The 24,241-nt window shown below is 34.1% G+C and overlaps 1 protein-coding gene and 1 pseudogene across 6 annotated transcripts in view; both read right to left on the bottom strand.

Annotated features, from left to right (window-relative positions):
• The window catches only part of IL1RAPL1 (interleukin 1 receptor accessory protein like 1), a 1,213,847-nt gene that overhangs the window by 184,061 nt on the left and 1,005,545 nt on the right, over nt 1-24,241 (bottom strand). The gene's annotated exons all lie outside the window — the stretch shown is intronic.
• Nucleotides 301-419, bottom strand: LOC118608232 (annotated as a pseudogene).

Here is a 24,241-nt window from a genome sequence, read left to right as displayed (position 1 = left end):
GATAGCAGGAAGACCATAAAACAGACTCCGTCATGGTGACAGGCCATTGAGGGCTAAGTAAATGTGTGCTCCTTCCATCAGGTCCAGCCCAAAACAGAAGCCTACCTACCAACACACAGTTTTTTTTCTATATTAATAGTACAGCTAAATATGGACTATACCATGTGATTTAGACAAAGGAGATACACACACACACACACACACACACACACACATACATTTTAGGCAAGGCAACCCTTGCTTGACCTCACAGATTGCAAGGACCTTATCAGTTTACAATCCTTTATTTTTTATTTTTTACACTTATAGCACCTGGTCTTCCTAGGTGGTCTCCCATCCAAGTACTAACTAGGTCCGACCCTGCTTAGCTTCTGAGATCAGATGGGATCGTGCTTGTTCAGGGTGGCATGGCCATAAACTGAAATATATATTTTTTAACCCAGGCAAAATTATTAAAGAAAAAAAGATGTGCGCCTGGTACTTTCAATCTCCCTTTTTTGTGTCTCCCAATTCAAGCTCAAGCTGAAGGCTGGTAAACCCTCTGCTTTATTGCTGTCCCTGCTGACTGGTTCTTAAAAAGAACTACTAATAAGAATTCAAATTAAGCTAAGAAAGGTGACATCTCATGAGAGCCATTTGAATTTTACAACTTGTACCTTACTGCAAGCTGGAAAGTCTGTCTCCAACTAATAGCAAGGAAGATGATAGCCTTAGTAATGGCCCTTTGTCCTTAAAACCACTTGAATGCCCATTACTCAAAGGCAAAGACAAAGCAATCCTCTGCATATCTAATTCTCTCTCATAGCCACACCCATATCTTACCTTCTTCAAATATAAAAATTCAAGCAACACTTAAAGATTTTAAACCCTTTTAAAAGTAACCCTGTTTTGTGCCTGTAACCCATTACATTGGGGCACAAGTTGCTCTCCAAAGTTTCTGAGCGTCAGTGAAAATCCCTGAAACTTCACTTGAGAGAAGAATCATACGAAGAATTTTTTTTAATACTAACAAAGTTTAAATTTTTTAATTTCTACTTCATTCATAACATTTTTTGAGGGCCTATTATAGTATTATATACTATACTAATACTAATTAGTATCATTAGTATAAAACTAATAATAGTATTATATACTGTTATCCTGAAGAAATAAAATTGGTGGCTTCTTGTCCCTTCATTCGACTAACTCAGAAATTATCTTGATACCATATCCTGAGACAGACATAAATGTAGCAGAAAAATTTTGTTTGATTTATTGTCTAGGCCGAACTGACTAGAAATCTTATACTTATTGCTAACTGTCTTTTGTGTCCTCATATCAGAAAATAGAGAAATCAAAAGTCAAAGGTGGCAATGAAATTTAAGAGTGTCAATTCAAACAACATTTAATGTTATAATTATTATAAATCACATGAATTTCATATATATATATCCCTGTTATGGGTGTTTTTATTTTGAAGATGTAGGGGAGAAGAATTTGCCATCCAAAACTATTTCTTTGGGATTAGAATTACTTTATGTAGATTATTTTTAAGAAACTGGATAGAGGAAAAGAAGTAGACAGAAAAAATTCTGAAAACGAAGTAGGTTACCCTTTTGCAAGAGACATTTACATTTATAATGAAAATCTCTATTTGCAAGGGTGTCTCCCTCTGCATCAGGAAGAGAAGAATGTCTAAATTTCTAGAAACTATTATTAATGGGAAGGCAGGACTTAAATCTGCATAGCAACCTTCTCTTGTTTACTGTGCTTTTCCTGATCACCTCCCATAGTAACCCTGACATGTTTTGTCTTTAGCTTAAGATGATATTTAAGGTAATGACTTTGGCCATTTTGCAGGGCTGCTGTTTATCTGGGTCTCTCCTATATGTATAGGAGGCGTACATGTTATCAAATTTTTGTTTTTTCCCTGTTAATCTACCTTATGTCAATTTAATTATTAGACCAGCCAAAGAACCTACAAGAGTAGAAGAAAAATTTTTCATTGCTTACACTGACATTAGACTTTTCCTGAGCTCACAGTCATCTTTTATTACTAAAAATATAAACAGAATTAATTTCTAATTTTTACTACTCTCCACTTCAAAAATAAAAAAATCACAGAAAAGATGAGTTTTTGCAATAAAAATAAAATTCGCAGTACTATAGTCCTTAAAACAATATTTATACTGTTTATTTGCATAATTCATATTATTGTTCAAAAGACATTGCCAAAAGGGACATTAGGGACCATCACAGAAAAGCTAGAAGAACAAAGGTCACTGACCTTCCCTAAGTAATTAATTTTATTAAAATATTCTGTCATATTACCATGATGGACCAATTTAATCAGTTCAGAGAAATGAGGGTTTTGCTTAAAAAAATCTTTTTCTCATCATTTTAGGGTTTAGTATTGAAGCTCTAAGCAATGACATACAGGTTATTTTTTCTCAGTGAGACATACTCCATTGTGACAGTTTTTGACAAACAACGTCAGGATAACTAGGTATGCAGGAATGACAATGAGGGATGATAATGTGTTCAGTGTAGCCTTCTGAGCAATCACCTAATCTCAATTAAATTGTGCTGGTAGTGACTATCCAGAAAGGTAGGTCAGAAATTGACCTTCATTACGTATCTTTATCTGGAAGTGAAACCCCTGCTCACTCTATTCCATAATTACTATCAAAGCAAAATTCACATTAGTTGCTAAGCTTCGTGCATGCTTCAATTTCCTATACAGTGTAAAAACCAGGCAAAGCTATTTCCTTGTTTTATTTACTACTGTATTACAATATAATAAAATAAACAAATACTAACTTCCAAATCAAATCACCAATGGTTTTTATTATTAATTTCTCATTCCTTTCTCTTTTTTTTTGCCATTTGAGACTTATTTTTAAAATCATCTTTGGTTTTCAATGACATATCTTCAAATATGCTTTTTGAATAGTATTTTTCTTTTTAGCAGATGAATCATCTCAAGAGTTTGGCTTCTAAAGAATTATTTTACTCAAATTCAAGGAGTAATTTTTCAAAAGAGATACATTTCATGGAAATGTTTTTGATAAGGTTTTTTGCTTTTATAAAATACCAAACTATTTGTCCTAGAAGACAGCAATTGACAGTAGAAAGAGACTTTAGTTTGCTTTAAGAAGTTGGGTTAGTATTTATAATATCATGGGAGCCTGGTTTCTCTTTTGTATTTCTATTGTATGCATTTAAATGCATTCCTGAATTTTAGGTAATTGTTTTGACCATTTGAAAAGTTATCTTTTCAAAGCTCTGAGAGATTTGAGCAGGTTTAGTCTATTTCAATTTGTTCCTCTAATTAATTATATATTTAAATCGCTCATGGATTTGCCATCAACAGTGTATTTCCTAATCAAGGGGAAGAAAAACAGAAGAAATGAATCTTCGTGAAACCAATTTCTTCTGTGCTCAAATATTATAGACAGGGGGATACTACATTTTCTCAGGACTGAGTTCAGTGCCTGAAAAACATTCCCAGTGAAATTGCTTGAGGCCCACATTTTAGAATGTATTACTGTAATTTTTTTGAAAACCTTATAATAAAAATAAATTGAGGTTGTTAGACATTGTTTACTAAAGAACTATATGATTAAAAATCAGTGAAACAGATGTGACAAAATTATGTACATGAAGTTAAATATGTAAAATTAACAACTGGGAAAATAACTAACTTTTGGTCGGGAGGGGGTGGGATGAGTAGGGGTACTTAGGTGGTACCAGGAATTGTTCAAAGGGCTTCACATGTATTACTCATTTAATCTTCACAATAAAACTTTCTCTTTTATGGCCTATTTCACAAATAAGAAGTAACTGTGTCACACATAAATTATTTACCCAGAGTTACTCTGCTAACAAGTGTCCACCTTGGCTTTCAAACTGGGCAGCCATTTTATACAGCTAGGTTTTTGATCGATATACAATAATACTGATAATTACTTCTTTTAGATTCAATAAAAATGCAGCCATATCAAGTTTGGTTTTACACACAGAGGCTTGTCTGTATGATGTGATTTGGGGAATGCTGGTAAGGGGCTTGCTTCTTAAATTTTCTTTACATTTTGCCTAAAATTCTACCTTTAGAATTTTTTAAGGGAGGAAGTATAATATATTGCCTAATACAAATAGCCTCTGATATTGTTTATGAGCACCGAGTTTCAGTTTGGAACCTTGAAAAAGTTCTGAAGACAGGTGGTAGCAATGGCTGCCTAACACTGTAAATGTACTTAATGGCACTAACTCTATACTTTAATATGATTAACATGGTAAATTTTATGTTATGTATATTTTACCACAAAAAAAATAGCCTCTGATATCAGATTGTGAATTCTAATTCTAAACCCCTAATTTATATAGCAATGCATATATAAGCAACTTAGTCTAAGTTTCAGGGTTCTCTTCTGCAAAGTGGGGAGAATAAAGAAACCTACACCCTTGGGTGTTAGCAAGGATTAAATAAGAAATCCATGTGTAGTTTATCACAATGCCTGCGGTAACTGGTTTGCAAATGTTAGTCTTAAACACAGTGCCTAGAACTGAATTTGGTACGTAGCAAGTGTTTCTGTGGAATGAATGATGAAATGATTTATTATGTATTATTTTTATATATCCATTTACTTTAGTATGATCATAACACCTTGGTATACAAAACCTCCTTTTTTTTGGACAAGTAAAGTGGGAACAGCAGATACTGAACAAGGGAGAGTAAATGCCAATTTATCTAATTTCCCATTACCCAGGACTGGCCAGGTGTTTGGTATTCCTCAAAATTTAAAAACGTCAGGATCTAAATCAATTTTTCTGCAATTTCAGCAAAATCTCCTGGAGAGCTTGTTAAAAATGTGGATTCCAGGACCCACCTACAGCTGTTCTGATTAGCTGGTGCCCAGTTTCTCCAGTTTTAAGAGTCACAAGTAAGTTTAGTAGAGTTCATTGGTAGCCTATTAAAAAGTTAAACTTTTTACTTTGAAATAACTGTAGGTTCACATGCAGTTGTAAGAGATAATACAGAGATTCCATTCCATGTGTCCTTTACCCAGTTCCCTCAACAGTAACCTCTTGCAAAACCATAGTGCAACACCACAACCAGGATATTGACACTGATACAATTCACTAATGTTAAGCAGACAGTATTTTTGACAACCGATTTAATAATCTCTAATGCCCTGACTGTACGTTAGAATCACCTGGAAAGCTTTATTTAAAAAGTCCAGTTTCCTGATCCAGATGAATTAAATAATTATTCTTAGTTAATTCATCTGGATCAGGAAACTGGTCCAGATGAATTAAATAAGAATAAATAACCCCTAACCCCAGAGATTCTAATGTGCTGCCTACATGAGAGCCACTGCTGTATTGTGACACTCGGTGCTTCCCTTCCTAGTTTCAAAGGAGACGCAAGCTTGCGAGCTGAAACTTACCCCAAATACTAAATCTTTGTCTTAGAAATTTATGCTTTGTTCATTTTCAAGATTTAGTAAGTGCAGCTAACTGGAAATCTAGAAACAGAGACATATAAGCTGTTACAGTAGTAAAAGAACTGGCCATTACCTCAAGGGAAATGATAGATTTCCCACCAAACAGTAATGTAGAAAGACTATTGTACTCAATGTAAAGGGTCTAGCAATAATTTTGGCATAGCCTTTTTTATAATTATATGCCAATTAGTCCTCTGCTGGGTGGAAAATAATCCTCTTTGAAAATATTTAAATGTGATAATCAAAAACCTATTCCTCATTCCTTTTGTATTTTAGGGAAGTTAGTTTTTCTATTCATTGTGCTACATACATTTCAAGCTGTGTGCTTAATATGTTATCTAGAATTTGCAATAAAAACATCAGGACCTACAGCAAATGAAATGTTATTCCTGCCATAATTTGTAGTAAATATATATTTTTTCAAGTAGAAACTACTGCAGGTGTTCTTTCCTTCCCTTCAGTATTTTGCAATATACCTACCATACATTACATACTGAGTAAATACAGTGGCAATGTTGGTATAATTAGACAATCCTAGTGACCGCCAAGAAAAAGAAATATGGTGCAGCACAAGGCAGTTATGTAAGCCATTTGAGTTTATGTTCTATCAATAATAACCATTTTGAAAGGCAGTATTATTGACTGTGAAGGGCAATATTAAATCTATGAAATGTCATAATTCTTTTTTTTCAGGTTCTATGTCAAATATTGAAATCTCAACAGCTTAAAAGACCTTACAAAAACCACATATACAGCCATTGAATTGCAGCACTGATTAAAATGATGACAACAATTACACTTTTAGCATCTGAAGGTAATATAAAGAGAGCTAGGTGGTTTTCTAAAATGCCACAGCCTCAAAATAAGTTATGACCCATTGAAGCCTAATTAACTCTTCATGACATTAGTGTCCAATGTAATTATATTTCTTTACTGCCCTTCAGTTTGTCTTTGGTCTCTGGGATTTAGTTGCAAAAATAACTCAAGGATGGATACTTCCTGCCTATTAACCCCAGAGGACATTTCCACGGCACAAGTAATTCTCAGGCTGTTTAACCTTTGCATTACCCCAGAGAAAAATGTTGTTGGTCTGCTCTCTCAATAAGTAACAGTAACAGCTTCAGAACAGGACAGTTTTTTTTTTCTGTACTGATAATAGAAAGTATTTCATAGTCGTGCAAATGAATGATAGAGATTTGTATTTTCCCTTTCAGTGTCCTTCCTTCCTCCCTCCTTTCCTTCTTTCTTCCTTCCCTCCCTCCCTCTCCTCTTCCCTTCCCTTTTCCCCTTACTATATTTTGTAATAAATTTTCATATGTTTTCCTTACATTCTTAAATGGGTGGACAGGAAAGTCTTCAGCCTGTATCAACCTTAAACAACTTTCATTGATTTGGAAACATCTTAAGAACACAACTAATCCCACCAGAAAAAAAGAATGAAACAGTAATAGATTAAGTTAAATTTAAATATACAGCAATTCCTTCATTCTTGGCCAGAAAGCCTGATATTGGAGAAGTCAGATATTGGAGAAATAGCTAGATATTGGATGAATAGCTAGATATTGGAGAAAGAGATAGGCAAAGAAAATGAATAATAATACATGATCCATTATTTGGGGTTATTGATTCCACTGCTTCCTCCATTAACTTTATTAATCAGAATAATTGCATTTTTCTCAATCTCTTCTGCTATTTCCCATGGTTACACATGTTGAGAAGAGAAAAATCTCTTTATTTCTGACTCATTCTTCCTAAAAAGCAAAATTAAAATTATAAAGCTTTATCATTAAAGAAACATTTTTCAGAAGCTTTAACCTTACCTATACATATTTATATCAAACACTTTGTCCATTTGGTATGTTATAATACTTAAAATTATAAAGGTACATATTTATAGATATATTTTTCTAATTAACTCTTCATTTTAATAAACTTGATATAGTTAGGGGAAAATCTCTGGTTATTTAGTTTTATTACTGTGATATTTTAAACAGTTGAAAGACTGGTTAGAGACTAACTTTTCGTTTAAAATTATTTTTCTAAAACATGTATCACTTGAGTCACATAATATAGAAATATTATTTAATATTTCTCTTTAGGATTTGGTATATACTGTCCCCAGCAGTCAATCAAATGTCACTTAACCGTGGAACCCTCTGCCCTCTTGATATGACTTGTATGACTGAAAATTAAATAGAAGAAATTTCATGAAGGGACAGAATGGAAAGAAATAGCTCACAGATCTCTTCATACTTCCTACCAGCATATGAACTACTTAACAAAGGTTTGGTTGAGATTTCTGAAAAGAATAGTTCTATTGCTATGGCTACAGAGGGTTAGAGTCATGACGACTCCGTATCTTAAACTTCACCAAGATTATAATCTTTTAAACTATGTAATGGCCTTTTAACATTTTACTTATATTTTTTAAAATATTAATTATTTTGTTTTAGTCATATATTAGCTTCCTCGGGCTACTGTAACCAAGTATCAAACACTAGGTGGTTTAAAACAATAGAAATGTATTGTCTCAGATTTCTAGCAGCTATAAGTCCAAAATTAAGGCTTTGGCAGAGTCATGCTCCCTCTGAAACCTGGATGGGAACCCTTTCTTGTCTCCTCCTAGTGTCTGGTGTTTTCCCAGCAAGCCTTGGCATTCCTTGGCTTGTACCTGCATAATTGTAATCTCTGCCTCTGTCATTGTGTGGCATTGTCTCCATGTGTCTGTGTGTCTCTTCTCATAAGGACAGTGGCATAGTGCATTAGGGTCCATCCTATTCCAGTGTAAACTCATCCTAACTAATTATTCCTGCAATGACCTCATTTTTAAATAAGGTTGCATTCTGAGGTATTGGGAATTAGGATTTCAACATATCTTTTTTTTAAGAAACAATTCAGTCTATAATAGTGATATATGCTTATTTAACATAATTCAAACAATAGTAATGTCTGCAAAATATCAAATGAAGATAACCACTCTCACCCTTCTCCCAATCATTTAATAATGATTATAGTAAATAATTATTAAAATCATTATTAAAAGTTTAATGTGTATACTTTTAAGTTTTCCCCATATATAAACATATATAGGAACTAAGTATATATACTATTTTTTTTTTTACAAAAGGCAATTAAGGCTGTACATACTTTTCTCCAAGTTGCATTTTTTCGCTTATTACATGTCATGGGCATCTTTCCATGTTAGTACAGTAGGAAATAATAATGATTGATATTCTCTTGAAGTCTAATATATGACAGATTTCTTTAAACTGTTTTCCATGAATCATTTCAGTTAATATTTACAGCAGTCCTATGATGTAGGTCTGATTATTATCCCCATTTAAAGACCAGTGAGCCAATGTACAGAGAAGTTAAGTAACTTTCCCGAGGCCACAAAGAGTAAGCAGCAGACTTGGGATTCTGTCCTATAATCTGATACTAAAGCCTATGTTCTCAGCCAGTACATAATATTAGCCACATGGCATTTCATTATATAGTTGTCTCTCATTTGAAGGAACTTAAAAATAATAGAGACAGACAAACCTGTCACTTTGTGATATCACTCACAATATTGCCTTTTGCGCCCTAACTGAAATGATCGTAACTCTCTGATGTTAGATTTTTTTGATGTTAAGTATCTCTAGAGGATACTATGTTTCCAGATAATTTCATGAGCTTAATATTTGTAGTTTCATTTACTTTTAAAATTTTATTATTTCATATTTAATGAGTACTTCTTTGGATTGCCAACATATCAGATATTGAAAAAAAATAAATTACAATGTTGCTCTCAAAGTACTGGTGGAGGAGAGAGAGCTATGTGAACAAATGACTGAGAAATAGTGTTAGAGGTGAGGTAGGAGTGAAAATCTGGGAGTAATCAACTTTGGGGTGGGTTGGTCAGGAAAATCCTCACTGAGGAACTGAAGTCTCTATAATTGAGATGAGTCTTCAAAAATTCGCACAGGTGTTGCCAGCTGGATGGAGGTGGGGGAAACTGGAATTGGAGGATGTCATAGGTAGCTTGTGAAATAGATCCCAATAATCCTACTTTCTGATATTTGTACCTTTGTGTAATCTCCTCCCTTTCAGTGTGAGTTGAACCTAGTGACTTACTTCTACCCAACAGAGGTGATGGGATGTCATTTCTGTGATTAAGTTAAATAAGATTGCGGCTCTCTCTCTCTCTCTCTCTCTCTCTCTCTCTCTCTCTCTCTCTCTCTCTCTCTCTCTCTCTCTCTCTCTCTCTCTCATTGGCTTTGATGAAGCAGCTGCGGTATTTGTGAAGGAGCTGTCTATGAACAGACCAATGAGGCAAGGAACGGAAAAATGTCTCCAGGCAAAAGCTTGTTAGAATTTGAATCTTGAGTAATTAAATTATGCTACCACCACTGCATGAGCTTGTAAGTAAATCTTTCCCCGTTGAGCCTTCAGATGAGACCCTAGTCCTGACTGATACATTGATTGCAGCTTTCAAGATGCCTTGAGGACCCAGCTAGGCCACACTTGGATTCCTAACTTACAGAAATGATAAAATAATAGATGTGTATTTTTAAGCCAGTAAGTGTGTGGTAATTTGTTATGTAGCAATACATGACTAATACAGTGGGTTTTATAAGTAGGGGCAAGTGTGTAAAACATACACAACACTAGAGAGACAGAACCGTGAAATATCTTGCTATGCCTTGGTATTATACTATAGTTGTTGAAACTGAGAATGAAAGATGCCCAAACTAAGGATTGAGCCTGGAAATGTAGACCACCAAGATATGACCACAGAGACTATTTATGCCATGCTAATGAGCTTAAAATTCAGGCAGTGTGGTATTCCTGAAGGCTGGAACTAACATCATCAGTTTAGTGTTTTTTAGAAAACATACTCTGGAAGCCAAGATTTAGAGGTGTGCAAGATTTCAGGCAGGGAGTCTTTCGGGATGGTGGACAGCTGATGGGAACAAGAATCTGAGCACTGGGGGGGGAAGACCCAGAATAGAGCTTAGCCGTATTTAAGAGGTTGACTCATCAAGTTTTAATGGATGTGAATGTGAATGAGGACAAGATGGTCTAGACTGATTCCTGGGAATTTTGCCATACGACTGCATAAATTTTGGAGCTACAGATGAGGAAAAGCCAGTTTGGGAGCAAGAAAATAAAACCAGTTAATCCAAGTTGAATTTGAGTTATCAGTGGGAGATGTCTCATGGTCTGTTAATGTACAGGCCTGGAGGTCAAGAAAAAGCTCTTGCTTGGGAAATATACAGGGAGCAGTAACTACACATGAAGGCATAAAACTTCCCAAGGCAGAAAGTAAAATGAAAAGAGAACACATGACAAATCACAGGAATCACCAACATTCAACAGAGGGCCAATGGAGCAGCCAAGGAAACTGAGAAATTATAAATAAAAAGTTCAAGAACCAAGTGTGGGTGTCAGGTAGGATTGCATTTCAACAGGATATTGGTCAGCAGTGTTAAATGCTTTCCAGAAGCCAAGTGATGAGAACTGCATAGTACCCACTGACCTCTATGAGTTCAGTGAGAGCTTAGCTACCTTCTTGTAAATTTCCTTAAAGCTACACAATTACTTCAGCATTGTCAAAAATGCTAATGCCTTAGGATTGTGATAAAAGCAATCATTTAGAATGATTCTTTCCCCCTGGTCATGGATATTATTAAACATTGGTTCTGGTACCAATCATTGGGCTAGAATAAATAATGTCATTCCATGCTGGGAAATGGCCTTATTCTTCTGATATCTTGACAAGTTATTAATCAGCATTGCACCATGCAGGGCTGGAAATAATAATTTGATTTACATGCAGTCTATAAGTGACATTAGATAACAAATAGTTCTCAGTGTGAGAGAAACATGGTAGGCCTTTCAGTAGCTAAATATTATAGCTTTTCACACAAAGGCTGTCCTTTGTTGAAGTAATACTATGAAAGTTGATTTTAGTAAATTATATCCTAAACTGGTTATTTAAATATAAAGGCAAGTCATTGAGATGGATTAAGGTCATTAAATATTGAATGGGTGTATGCCTACATTAATTCCTCATGTCTCTGTAGGGCATGCCAATTATTTTAGATGACATAAACTCAAGTACATGTTTATTAGGGTGATGACAAATAAACAATGAAATGAGCGCCTCTGAGAAACACCTGCTTGAATGAAGCATTAATGGCATAGAAATTATTCTATGTTTTTGACTCATAATTAAAATAACTTTCATAGTTCCCACAATTGTATACTATTATTTTTAATTGTCCAGAATGTTTTAGTCAGATTAAGTGAATTTAATTAGATTTCTCTGATTTTCAGTTAACTGACCATCTACTCAACTATGTCACAAAGCACACATTTTAATTTTAGACAATGTATCCTTCTCTTTACAGGGTCTCTTTTTGTGAACTCCAATCTTAAAAGCACTAGATCAATAATTCTAAGGGAAAATATACTGGACATGAAAACAGTTTTGATTATATACTTTAACCAATTTCTTTGGGATCACTTGGTAAAACTAACTGCTTAATTTTCAGTTCTTTTACTTAGAAACAGAAATATTACCTAGAATCTAGTTTTAGATTCTCACTTGCCCTGATATAATCCATATATTCATTTTCTATTTCCTTAACACCCCCCGCCCCCGCAACACACACAAACAAAGATGAATTTTAGAATGAAGGACTTGATTTAGTACATAGCAATAAGCAGAGACGAGAGTTGAGTAGTTAGGTTACTTTACCCCACCTTGTTTCAACAAATGCTGGATTTCTGCTGATTCAGTCACAGTTTGAAAACTGAATCTAAGTGTACCTCTGATGCTTAGTGACCTCTTCCGGACATCTTTTCTTAATCTTTTCCTCCACTGAGTCACATGAAATGAATGGTATGCACACATACTTCAATTTTGTGACCATTACAAGATAAGCTAGCCTGTAGCTCTAATTCCATTCCTCTTCCTTATGAAAAATGACATGCATCAGGCTGCAAATGTCTTAGTGTGATGTAATTATAGAAATCAATTTAAACAGATTCTATTTGGTTAAAAAATAAATTAAATGGTTCACAAAATGAACTTCAATTACTTATAGCAAATTATAAATGTCACATGTCATTATAGATAGAGAACTATCAATATCTAATGAGAGAAATGCAATGGACTTCCTGCAATATAGTGCAGACTTTAAATAGTTCAGAAACATATCCTTTATGAGGCTCTCTTAGTGTGACCATTGATAATTATTTCTAATGACTAAAAAGAGATAATGTAAATAAATAATATTTCAAAATCACACTTCAGTCATCCATATTTTAATTTAACACATGACATTTAAATATCTTTTGAGATGCAACCTATTATTAGTAGTACTTATTCTCAATTATTTGTTTCCTAAACATTTGGATGAAATGCCATGGACTTGCTTTCGGGGAAAAAAAGTGAAAAACAGCACAGATGATGCAAATATATATTACCTTATTTCTAGTACATCACTGTCTACTTCTCATGTGATATTCTTAAGTTACCCAGCTTTTCTTAAAATGGAAACATGGAGGTAAGGTTTCTTTATCTTGGATGGAAAGTAGCTAAAAGTTTTTTCTAAGAATAAAAAGATAATTTTTACAGGAAAATAACACATAAAGGGGCTTTTTCTTGTTTCCTATACTTCCCTAGAGAAAGAGATGCTACACACAGAATGAAGGAATGGAAAACTGAGGAGCCACAAGGAAACAATGGAGTAATTGCTTCCTTTTGGAAGGTTCTGGGATGTACTCAGGACAAGATGTAGTTATTTAAAAACTGAACAAACCCACCAGTGAAGGGCAGAAACTAGAAAGCCCGAGACTCTAAAGTCAAGAAAAGGAGCCATTCTATAGGGTATCACGGAATAAGGAGAAGGACAGAAGCCCAGTGGCTTTGGAGACAGGAAGATTCCACATACTACCATATGGATCATAGATGGAGCACTATTCATGATGAACTTCCAAGAGACTGATATATTATAAGATCTCAGCCGTCATTGGCAATTTTCAAAGTTAATACTAGCTGGTAATGTTTTCTGTTCACCATAACACTTTCTAAACATGGTATTGGATGCTCTTAACAAAGAAAATCTGGCTGTCTTGGAAGTTGCATCAAGTTTCAAGCTAAGTGTTCCCTTCCAAGAGAGATTCTGATGTTGTTGTTGGTGGTGGTGTCTTGTTTTTGTTGTTGCTTTCTTTTATTGTGGGCATTTCCAACACAAACAATTGCATGCAGTATGTATAATTTGAGGGCTTCAGAAAGAGCAATTAAATTTTTAAAAACATTGAGATTTTTAACATAAAAATTACTTAAGTAATACCTCATTTCAGAAATAGTTTATGTAAATTATGTGAAATATGTTTAGAGCATTCATTATTCAAACAGCTTAAGAATATTTAGAGTAAAATGTTTTCTTTTGTCTTTATTATGGGGCTGATTACTTCAATCCCATACTGTGCTTTTAAAATGGTAACAAAAGTTAAAGCCTATATTTTTCATTGGTAGCTGAAATTGTACTTCAATTGTACTGGCTAGAAAGTCAGTATAATCTTTGGAGTGAGTAAAACAATATTCCCTAAGGGATCCCACAGAATAAGGACCAAATTCTATTTCATGGCCTACAAAGGCCGCTTCCTGTCAGGGCTTCTTTTGCCTTTCCTATCTCATTTTCCCTGATGCCTCCCTTTTGTCCTCCAATCTAGTGACTCAGACTTTGGGCAATTTCCCACCTGTGTCTTGCCTCTTTTATTTCTTCCTCATTATGTTCATTGTATTTCCTTTGCTTAAAATTCTTTCTCTTCTTTCTGTAATTCATAAAATCATCATTATAGTCTGGCTTTTAACTCAAATATGAACTTGTCTCAGAATCTTTCCTAGATAACTCCAAAGTAAAAGAGAGAGGGAGTGTGGTTTGGAGGTTAAGAGCATTGGCTTTGGAGTCAGACTTTCTGAGTTCAAAACCCAGCCCTGCTGCCTGTTAGCTCTATGGCATTGAGCAAGGTGCATTACCATTAAAAGTCTAAAAATATGGAGATAATATCCATCCCATCTTACCTCATTTAGTGCTATAAAGCACTTAAAAGAGAATGTGACCCATGGTAATTACTCAGTTAATATTAGCTGTTATATCTATTAATTCTCAAAGAAAAATCAATAGTATCACCAACTCTGTTCCAATGTACCAATTCCATAGTTCTACCATTGCACATTTTATTGGATTATAGTTAGAGATACTCATGTCTGGCCCTCTTGCTAGATTGAAACTCTTTCGTGTGTTTCCAAAGAGTTTTTAATGCCTGGAACATATCTGGTGATCAGATGTATTTACTGACTGATCTGTTCATTATGCTAGTTTTCATGGGTGATATCTTTTTAAGAAAAATAAAGGTAGAAAGGATATCTTCATGAAAGTTGTAGGCATGGTGCTATTCAACATACACTCTGGAACATGGTTGGTAGTATGAGCAGTGAAACTAATAGCATCAAAAACCCCACATTCTATTAGGGTTGTTCTTTCTGGTTTTAGAAGTGTCCCAAGAGTGCATGCCAATGATAAAATCAGGGATGTAACAGAGAGAAGAATTATCAGTCTTTAGTAATCCTATATTGATATGTTAAATTGTAAAATCTGACATTAAAATATCCATGGAGTCTCTGAAGTTTGGGAGAAAAAAAAAACAAGTTCTGTAGCACTGAAGTCTGAAATGGCTTAATTTCTTTTGTAAGGTGTCATTTGTTGGTGAGGTCAAATATGTAATGAATGCTTACAATACGATAACTGGACACATTTATTCAAAGTAGCTTGAGAATAATTTACTATTTTTTATTAAAGCCACAATTAAAATGAAAAGTAATTAAGAAATTATTTGGAAAACCAAAGTGTTCCTATACTTTTATCTAGTTATTTCCAATTCCTAAAAGATAATCTAAACCCCATAGGGAAAGATTGCTTACCAACAATCTTTTTACACCAAATATGTGTTGAAATGAAGTCATTTCAGAGTGACTACACTGTTACTTTGTGGAATCTTCCTAATATGTTGGCAAACTACACAAGGGAGATAACTGATAGGCAGTTTAGTGTGTTCAATAAGAAACCTCTAGGTAAATAAGTATACATTATTTATGCCTTCATGGACAGGCCATTGGAATAATGGTATTTTAACTTTTATTGGCACAGTATTTGGAAATTATTGTTAATTGCTATGAAACATCATTGCTATATAAAACATCTGCATTCACCATGGCAATTTTTTATAATATATGTTCTATGTCTAATTAGGCTGTCTTTGCTCCAAAAATTTTTAGTGCAGTAAGAGGAAAAAGTTCATGGCCATCCAAATAGCCCAGTGGCCAGAGCTTCAAGCTGTTTAAGTCCCTTCAATTCCTTTTCAGCTTTGGAATAGTCACATAATTAAGTCCACATTGTGTGCTTGATTATTCAGGGGCTTTCATCTTGAATTACCTTAATTCACTTCAGCCTTTGTGCATGGAGTCTAATCATATGGCTATTTGAACAATTATTTCTGGAGAACCTACTATGTTCCACACAATGTTATTGTGATATATCAGTGAACAAAACCAACCTAATGACTTATTGTTGTTTATTTTAAAAAGTAGAGCTCATGATTAATAAAAGCTTTCTTATATACTCTCTGCTACTAAATGTTTCACAAAAAGGCATTCAATATATATTAAATATCATATGAAACTTCAAAGAAGCTAGGAACATTTTTTTTGGTAATAATTTAGCTTCTTATCCTTCTAAGTTTTAGATTCTTTTACAGAAACTTGTTCCATGAATGCATACAGAGAAATTCTTTTTATTGCAAAGAAATGATGACTCACCACAGAAAATTATTCATTAAATTATGCTTATTATTAAAATTTGAAGTTCTTTTCTTATAATATAATTATTTCTCTAAATGGTATGTTTTGCTAATGTATTAATATTTCAAAGTTCTCTCCACACTGAGCAAAAACTTAAAAATGTATTATAATTTCTTAGAAAATTATTAGGATTTGAAAAATAGAAGCATTTGAACAGTATTCTATTTGGAAATTTGCATACTGCTCGTTAGTTCCACAAGTGTCAAAACATGCTATCCTTATTAGTATTTTTTTTAACCTAGGGAACTGACATGAAAAGAGGAAAAGTAAATCAAGAAACATAAATTTGTATTTTGACATTGTTGCTAATTTAATATAAAATAATAAACCAGGAATTTTGATGTCCAAAAATAATGTGTATTTTAATACAGTAGTGTGTTAATAGGAAGAAATCACAAAGAATATGATAGTTCTGCTCCCTGAGAACTAAAGCAACTTGACGATGACCAAAACCCACATTGATATGATAGAGAGCAGAGACCTTTGTTTTATGTATCCATTTTAAATGGACTGCTCACTCCTCACCAGCAGTCAAGGAATAGCCCTGGAGCAATGCTAGTGAAGACCAAGCTATTTAAAAGTCAGATAAGGCAGAGAAGGGTCATTTTTGCCCCTGCTACTCATTCTCACAGAGGCTCTATTGTCCAACTAGTAACATGCTTGCTTTCAGATGTCACACATGGAATCTCTTTTATGACAATGATCTTCAGAGAATGAGATAACTCAAGGAATGAAACTTGGAGGAATTAATTTATTCTTAGCAGGTTGCATTTTTGTTGTTTAATGATAGCACCCTATCTATCACGAGGACTTTCATTCAGCCAAGAATGAATCACCAAATACCCTATATGATGTTAAGGTTTTCAAAAGGAAATTGGTTCTGTTTAGTCTCCTTATTATGAATGGTGGAGTCAGGATGCTCTCATCTTTATGTTAAAGAAATAGAATGACATCTCATGGTAATATTAATGTGACGATATCTCACTTTCTTTTTCTAATAGAGATTTCCCTAACATTGTTTGATGTATATTTTTACAGGCACCTTGATTTGTGTTCAATAATTCCAAATTACATTTTACCTTTATCCTGTTGTGTCTGTTTGCACCTCAGTGACCACTGCTGTATTCACTTTCGATGTATTTGTACCACAAATTATTTCATTCGAGGAATATTCTCAGATTTCAAAATTTAAGAAAAATGAGTCATTGTTAATCACCACGCAGAAGAAATAGATCATAGTGAATATGCTGAGGTAAGACAGTTTTTATTTATTAAATAATTATAGTTCAATTAAATTTTGCTGAGTTTTAAGAAATCCACATTGGCTAATTCAATCAGCCTGATCAGAAGTGGCAAAAACCTAAACAGCAAATTACACACACACACACACACACACACACACACACACATATGTATATATATGTGTGTGTGTATATATATATACATATATATATACACATCTTTCATAGCTTCTTAGTTCAATATATTTCATAGTGAAAATTAGCTAGGAAATATAAATATCAATCAAGGGGTATTTTCTAACTTCTATAGTTAAAACAAAGAAGATAATTAAGGTGTTTGTTTCCAATGTGGACTTAGAAGTATAAAATAGTGGCACAGATTTGTATTCTAAAATTCTAGTTTCATATCCATTCACAGCTGACCTTCTTGGTAGGTCTTTTCCTTCCTGGAATGGGCACAAGTTATTTAAAAGGTTCAGACTTTTTCTTTTGAATCAGACTCAACAGCACGGCCACAAGGGAAAAAAGAAACAATAGCAATCGAACAAAACATCACCCTGAGTTTGCACTAGAAAACACAGAAGGAGTGCTATTGCTTCCTCAAGCTAATACCCATACATTTTTTCTAATTAATGGAAGGTTATGCTCCGGTTCAGCTTATTGCAAACAAACTCAATTGTTGGAGAAATCAATAATGCTGAACAGAAAAAAAGTACTGAGGAAGTGATGGGGCTGTTTGATGAGAAAATGTATGGAACGTCTGTTCTTGCAATATTGTTCATTCATTCATGCATTTGCAGTAATGAGAAAAGCTCTATTACCTTCCAGAAAGAGAGCTTAAGCACTGGTTCTATCCCATTCAGTGCTCTATTTGTATGTGTGTGCTTGTTGACAATCTGTTCCAGTGGAAAATAATGCTTACCAAATATAATAGCATAAAAGTCAAGCCAGGGATTGTAAACAGTTAAAATCAGAAAGATCATCTCATCAATGGCCTTTTCTAAAGTAAATTACACTGGAAGCAAGCAGCATAGATTTGCCTACAGTCTAATAATATTAATTAGGAAGCTTTTTAATTGCAGTACACTTCTATGACCCCATGCATATTACATATGTATGTAGATATGTATTATACATATTGTTATAAATTTTAAACTAATATATAAGTATTTAACATAATATAAATATATAATATTAATAAAGAATATATAAGTAGTTTTATTATACTAAGTATTGTTATATTTCATATGCATTATTTATATGTTTCATATATATTTATCGAATAATCATTTATAAAGTTTCAATTTTCCACACTTTCATCAGGTGACGGGATAGGATCAGAGAGGTTAGTTGATTTGATCAAGGTCACATAAGTAGAAAAGGGCAAGACTGGAACTGGAGCCTAAATCTGAGGTTTTCTAAGAACTCTGATCCTCCATCATGCTACAATCACTTTTTCTGTCAAATCCAGAAAAAAAAAAAAACAGGAAAGATGCAGGTTGATTTTATACATTAGTAACCCAAACCAAATATTCATATTAGAAGTGTGATAACTGAGTACTTACTATTACTAATAATCAAACAACTAAAAATGTTGGGTTTTTTTATTAAGAAAATTTCTGGTTGCAATATTGAACCAATCTGTACATTTCATTCGTTCGATTTTGATTTTTTCCATTCTGCCTTTTTTTATGGAAGAGGTGTTACAACAAACCTAACCATTGTAAGACATGTGTTTTGATATTTGGGTTTTTTTTTTTTTGGAGTAATCAGCCTTTTTTTCCATCATACACCTTGTAACACACAAGTTGGCAAATTGGTTTTAGGAGTGCAAACTGTGATTGTAGCCTAGTTTTTCATCAGCCCCCAAAAGAATCTAAGTCTGACTTTAGCTCTATTTACACCATAGTTTGTCCACCAATTCTATTAACTAATATCTTCTTTGAGAGTTAAAAGGCAAATGACTTGAAAAGAAATTCAGTACTTATTCACCTATATTCCTGTTTCATTTCTCTAGTCATTATAAATTTATTGACCTGAGTTTTCCTTATAATTTAGGTTTAAGACCCATCAGATTGAACTGTCTGAGGTACCATTTCATCTTAGCACACACAGGCTTTTCATCTTCCCCCAATAATGTTTACGGTTCTTGTATGAGGCTATTTTTCCTACCAGCTCCATAATAATGAACAAGCACTGGGATATGAGCACAGGAATCTGTTTTGTCTATCAGTTTTTCTGGGAAAGACAAAACAATTTCAGAATAATAGAAATGGAGTTTTGTGAGATGGCTGAAATGCAACAATGTTGTGTAAGATAGTATGTGGTCAGCAAAGAAAAATGGAGTTTTTCTCCTTGGACCTATGTCTGCAGACAGTTCCAAAGATGTGAGAAGCTTCCAAAGTTAGTCTCACTTAAGAATCCCTCACTTGTGAGATTCATATGCCAGACCCTAAGTCTCTGCTTTACTTTTATAATATCTGAAAGAAAAAAAAACGACTATTGAAATAAACCTACCTATCATTGCTTTAAATGATGGGCATAAGTACAGATATGTGCTCGAGCAGTCTATTGTCTGGTTTTCCAAATTAAAACTTTAAAAATGATTACTGACCTGAATAGAATTAAAAAGGATCCTTTATGGCAAAACATAGAATTTTAATTTTAATTTTAGAAAACTACACAGACCCTAAAAGAATAATCTAAGTGATGTAACCAAATTAAGATTATACTCTATAAATTAAAGCCGATTTATAATCTATACCTTCTTATTTCAAGCAAATACTGATTTGGTAACAATATAGCACAAATCTAAGAGAACTGATGTTTAGAATATTTCTCTTTTCCTTTCTTTAGACTATTTCTGTGTCTTTCTTTTCCCCCCAAAGAGCCATGAAGTAGAAGGGATGGACGGCTGGCCTGTCATTATCCATCACTGACAACAGAAAATTCAGGGATGTCAATGTATAAGTTATAAGTAAAGAACCAGAACAAAAATAAGAATAGCATGTGAGTGAATACTTTGGTTTACCTTTTAAAATGTTTGGGAGTAGTGTAGATGTTGGAGTGATGGTCTTGAACTATAAGTAAGAACTTTTGAATGATGGTCTCTCTGGATTTAATTTTAGAAGAAATGAATGTTTTGAGGAGGTGAAGAATATATACGAAATGTTGATTTAGAGCAGTGGTCCTCAACTTTTTTGGCAGCAAGGACTGCTGCTCCTATGAAAATCTAAGGCCTAATGATCTGAGGTGGAGCTGAGGTGGTGATGTTAGCACTGGGGAACAGCTGAGAATACAGAGGAAGCTTTGCTAACTAACTTGCCCACCGCTCACCTCCTGCTATGTAGCCCTGGTTCCTAATAGGCCATGGAGTGGGGGAGTGTTGGAGATTCCTGATTTAAAGAGATTAACCTTGTAGAAGTTTGGAAGGCAGAGAGAAAGAGAAGACGAAGGGGAAGGGAGCCTGGTTAAGGTAGTATGGTGTAGTCCTAGTAAGGTAACGAGGGTGGCATTAGAAATGAAAAGGCTCTTACAAACTCAGAATTATTTACAGGACATGAAAGAAGAGGGGGAAAAGACTAACACATGACAGAATTTCAAGCTAGAGTAACTAAGAGAATGAATGACTGGATGGGAGACTGAAATAAGGAAGTTCTGAAAGGTGTGGGAGAGGTAATGAGTTTGACTTCAGACAAGTTGAATTGAAAGGGTCAGTGAAACACCTAGTTAAATATTTTTACTAGGAAACTAGACATGAGGAACTTAAATTCTGGACAGTCGTCTGAGTCACAGAATCTGATTTCAGAGTAAATTTACACAGGTGGAAGATTAAATTCCGAGATTATATCTGATCTCCAAATTACAAAGTACTTACTATGTCACATTGAAATTTTAAGGTATGGAGTGAACTGGAACAAGGGACATGATTTGGTGCATGGTGTGTGCAAACTAGCTAAAATATTTTGCTATGGAATTAATATTTACAATTGGCTCAGAGCAAGTTGTTTTGAATTTGCCACACGTCATTTCTTAATCCCAAGATGCAAGGACTGTTGGTACTTTTTGTAGCCATGTCCACAGAGCTGTGAAATGTTTTAAAAACAAGGACAACTCTGTTATTTTAACAATTAAATATTCAAATAAATATGATCCCTATATTTATCACAACTTGTGAGGAATCACATTTAAAGAAGTGTGACATGTTACACAAGTGTTTCCATGGTGACTGCCACTTAAAAGAAAGAGAGTTCCGACTTTGGCAGAGAGAATCAATCTTAAGGATTGTCAAAGCCAAAGGGGAAAATATTTATTAAAAAATACTGAATAAACAATATAATAAGGATAAGTTATGTTTTTCCAAAAATTATGATTATCAAAAGTTTCTGAACAACTTCAGTTATAGATGATAGTAAAATTGAGATAAATGCCAACATTCTAAAAGTATGATCTGTTATCCATTATTTGGGCAGAATTAATAACAGTACCATTATAGATCTCATAATCTATTCAAAAAGGACAACAAAGAAGGAATTTGGAGCCAGGTGTGGGACTGAGCTGGGCACTTTTTTCTATGTACACTTCAGCGCATCAATTAACCTCTCAGAAATTTCCTTCCCTGGCCAATGAAGTGGGGAAATACTACCTAATTGAGTTTCTCTGATCTATGAGGATGAAATGAGATAACATGGAAGAGTTCCTTCAATGTTCAGGTTGGCTGTTATCATTCTTGTTAGGTTATCTGAACAAACACTTGGCACTGTGGGGCAATCTACATAATCTCCAAAGCAAGTACTAATGTGATACCTTCTAAAGGAAACACCTGTAGGAATTTCTGCCAGTGCACCTTACCAGGAAAGAAGAGTGCATTTTTCTCTCCCACACCATAGAATGTGAAACTTTCCATCTGATCCCTGGTCAATTTCCCATGATTTTCTGCATTGGGAGCGAGAGCTGGGAGAGGTTATTAACGGTAATATAACAACAGAGGTTTACAAGAATGGCCTGTAGGGCCATTCTGCCCCGGATCCTTTAGAATTATCTCAGGCATTCCTGATGGCTTTAATCAGTCATTATGGACCTTTCCATGCTCCACTGAGCACCTCAGAAGCTGCTGCTATGGGTAGGTTGCTAGTCCCGGGTCAGGGAATCTATTTAATGCAGATAAAAATTTCGTCTGGGAAGGTGAGCTTGGGGTGGGAGGAAGGAAAATGGTTTTCTCTCCTTTGTGGTCTGGAATTGATTCTCAAAGCAGCTGGAAGAATGAAAAACATATTAAACAAATGATGAGGGCATCAGAGAGCTTGCCTGTAAGTGCTAAAAATGACCAGAAAATGAATAATATGCACTTTGAAATTTAAATCTCTTAGCTTCTGTGATCTTAAAGAACATTTCGAAGGATGCTTCTGTATTATGTTGGAACAGAAGTCATGAAAATCTCCTATCCCATAAAATAATCAACCTTCATAGGATGGAACACTTTGTTGCCGAAATTCTCCAGTCATTTCTTATAAAATGCATATTGTAACTTATTTTTAAAAAGTCAATAAGAGAGTAGCTGAATGTAAGATCAATGTGTCCAGAAAACAGATTCACTAATTTTTGTTAGATGAACCCACTGTATGCTAGCTGCAACTTAAGTTGCCAATTAAATCTAATTTGTATAAAATTTTATTTGATATTTTAATATTGGAATGAATATATTTCTGAGATGTTTCATGGCCCTGTGATAGGAAAAGACTTATAGTTCTGTAACCTTTGCAGCAATTCATTTCTAAGCATTGAAAACAAAGTGGAAATTAAGGAGCTCACTGAGCCCTTTATGCTTACTTTATTAAATATGTCATGGACCCTATTATAAAATTGAAATATTACACAAAGGTCAGCATAAGACTTGGTTCCTGGCAATGCCAGACCCAATTTAGTGTAGCATGTCCTGTGATCCACACTGGGGCTCCTTCATATACTCTCTTTTGATGACCTTTTAAACTTTTTTCTATGTCTAACCTTTTCTTTGGTCTTTGTTGCCTCCTTCCAAAAGCTCTGTCCTCTAGAAAAGCAGTCTAAAAACAGTATTATGCTACACTCTTATCCATAAAACAAATGTAAAAACATACCATCAAAATATGTGTATTTATTATAAAGTATAAGCATAGACTACTACACTAATATGTTATGAACATTATAAAATATGTGCTAAATAGAAATTTACACAGCTAAAGATGAAATAAGTATTAATGTAAAATGACTTTATTTTATTGTATTCATTTAAAATACAAAAATATTTTTCTGCTTAAAATTGAATGTGTCAGATCTGATAAAATCAGGGATTTTTTGTGACTGATGAGGACAGTACTGGAGGTTGGAGAAAAGTCATTTTTTTTCCATTTGCTTGTTTACCCGTGCTCATCTCATTTGTATTACCTACATACAGAGTTTCTTGTAGGACTCTCTAAACACTGCCTATTTTTAAACAACTTGTATATTTTGTGAGGGTTAATTTACTTAAAACTAGATACTATAAAATATCAAGCCACTTAGCAGTTTCAGGAATATTGCAGTTAGTCACACTAAGGTGACAGCATATGAGTGAGGGAACC

Source organism: Rousettus aegyptiacus, unplaced genomic scaffold, assembly GCF_014176215.1.
Source record: "Rousettus aegyptiacus isolate mRouAeg1 unplaced genomic scaffold, mRouAeg1.p scaffold_m13_p_9, whole genome shotgun sequence".
NCBI classification, from domain to species: domain Eukaryota; kingdom Metazoa; phylum Chordata; class Mammalia; order Chiroptera; family Pteropodidae; genus Rousettus; species Rousettus aegyptiacus.
The sequence above is the reverse complement of the archived record's forward strand: the minus strand, read 5'-3'. Positions and strand labels throughout refer to the sequence as shown.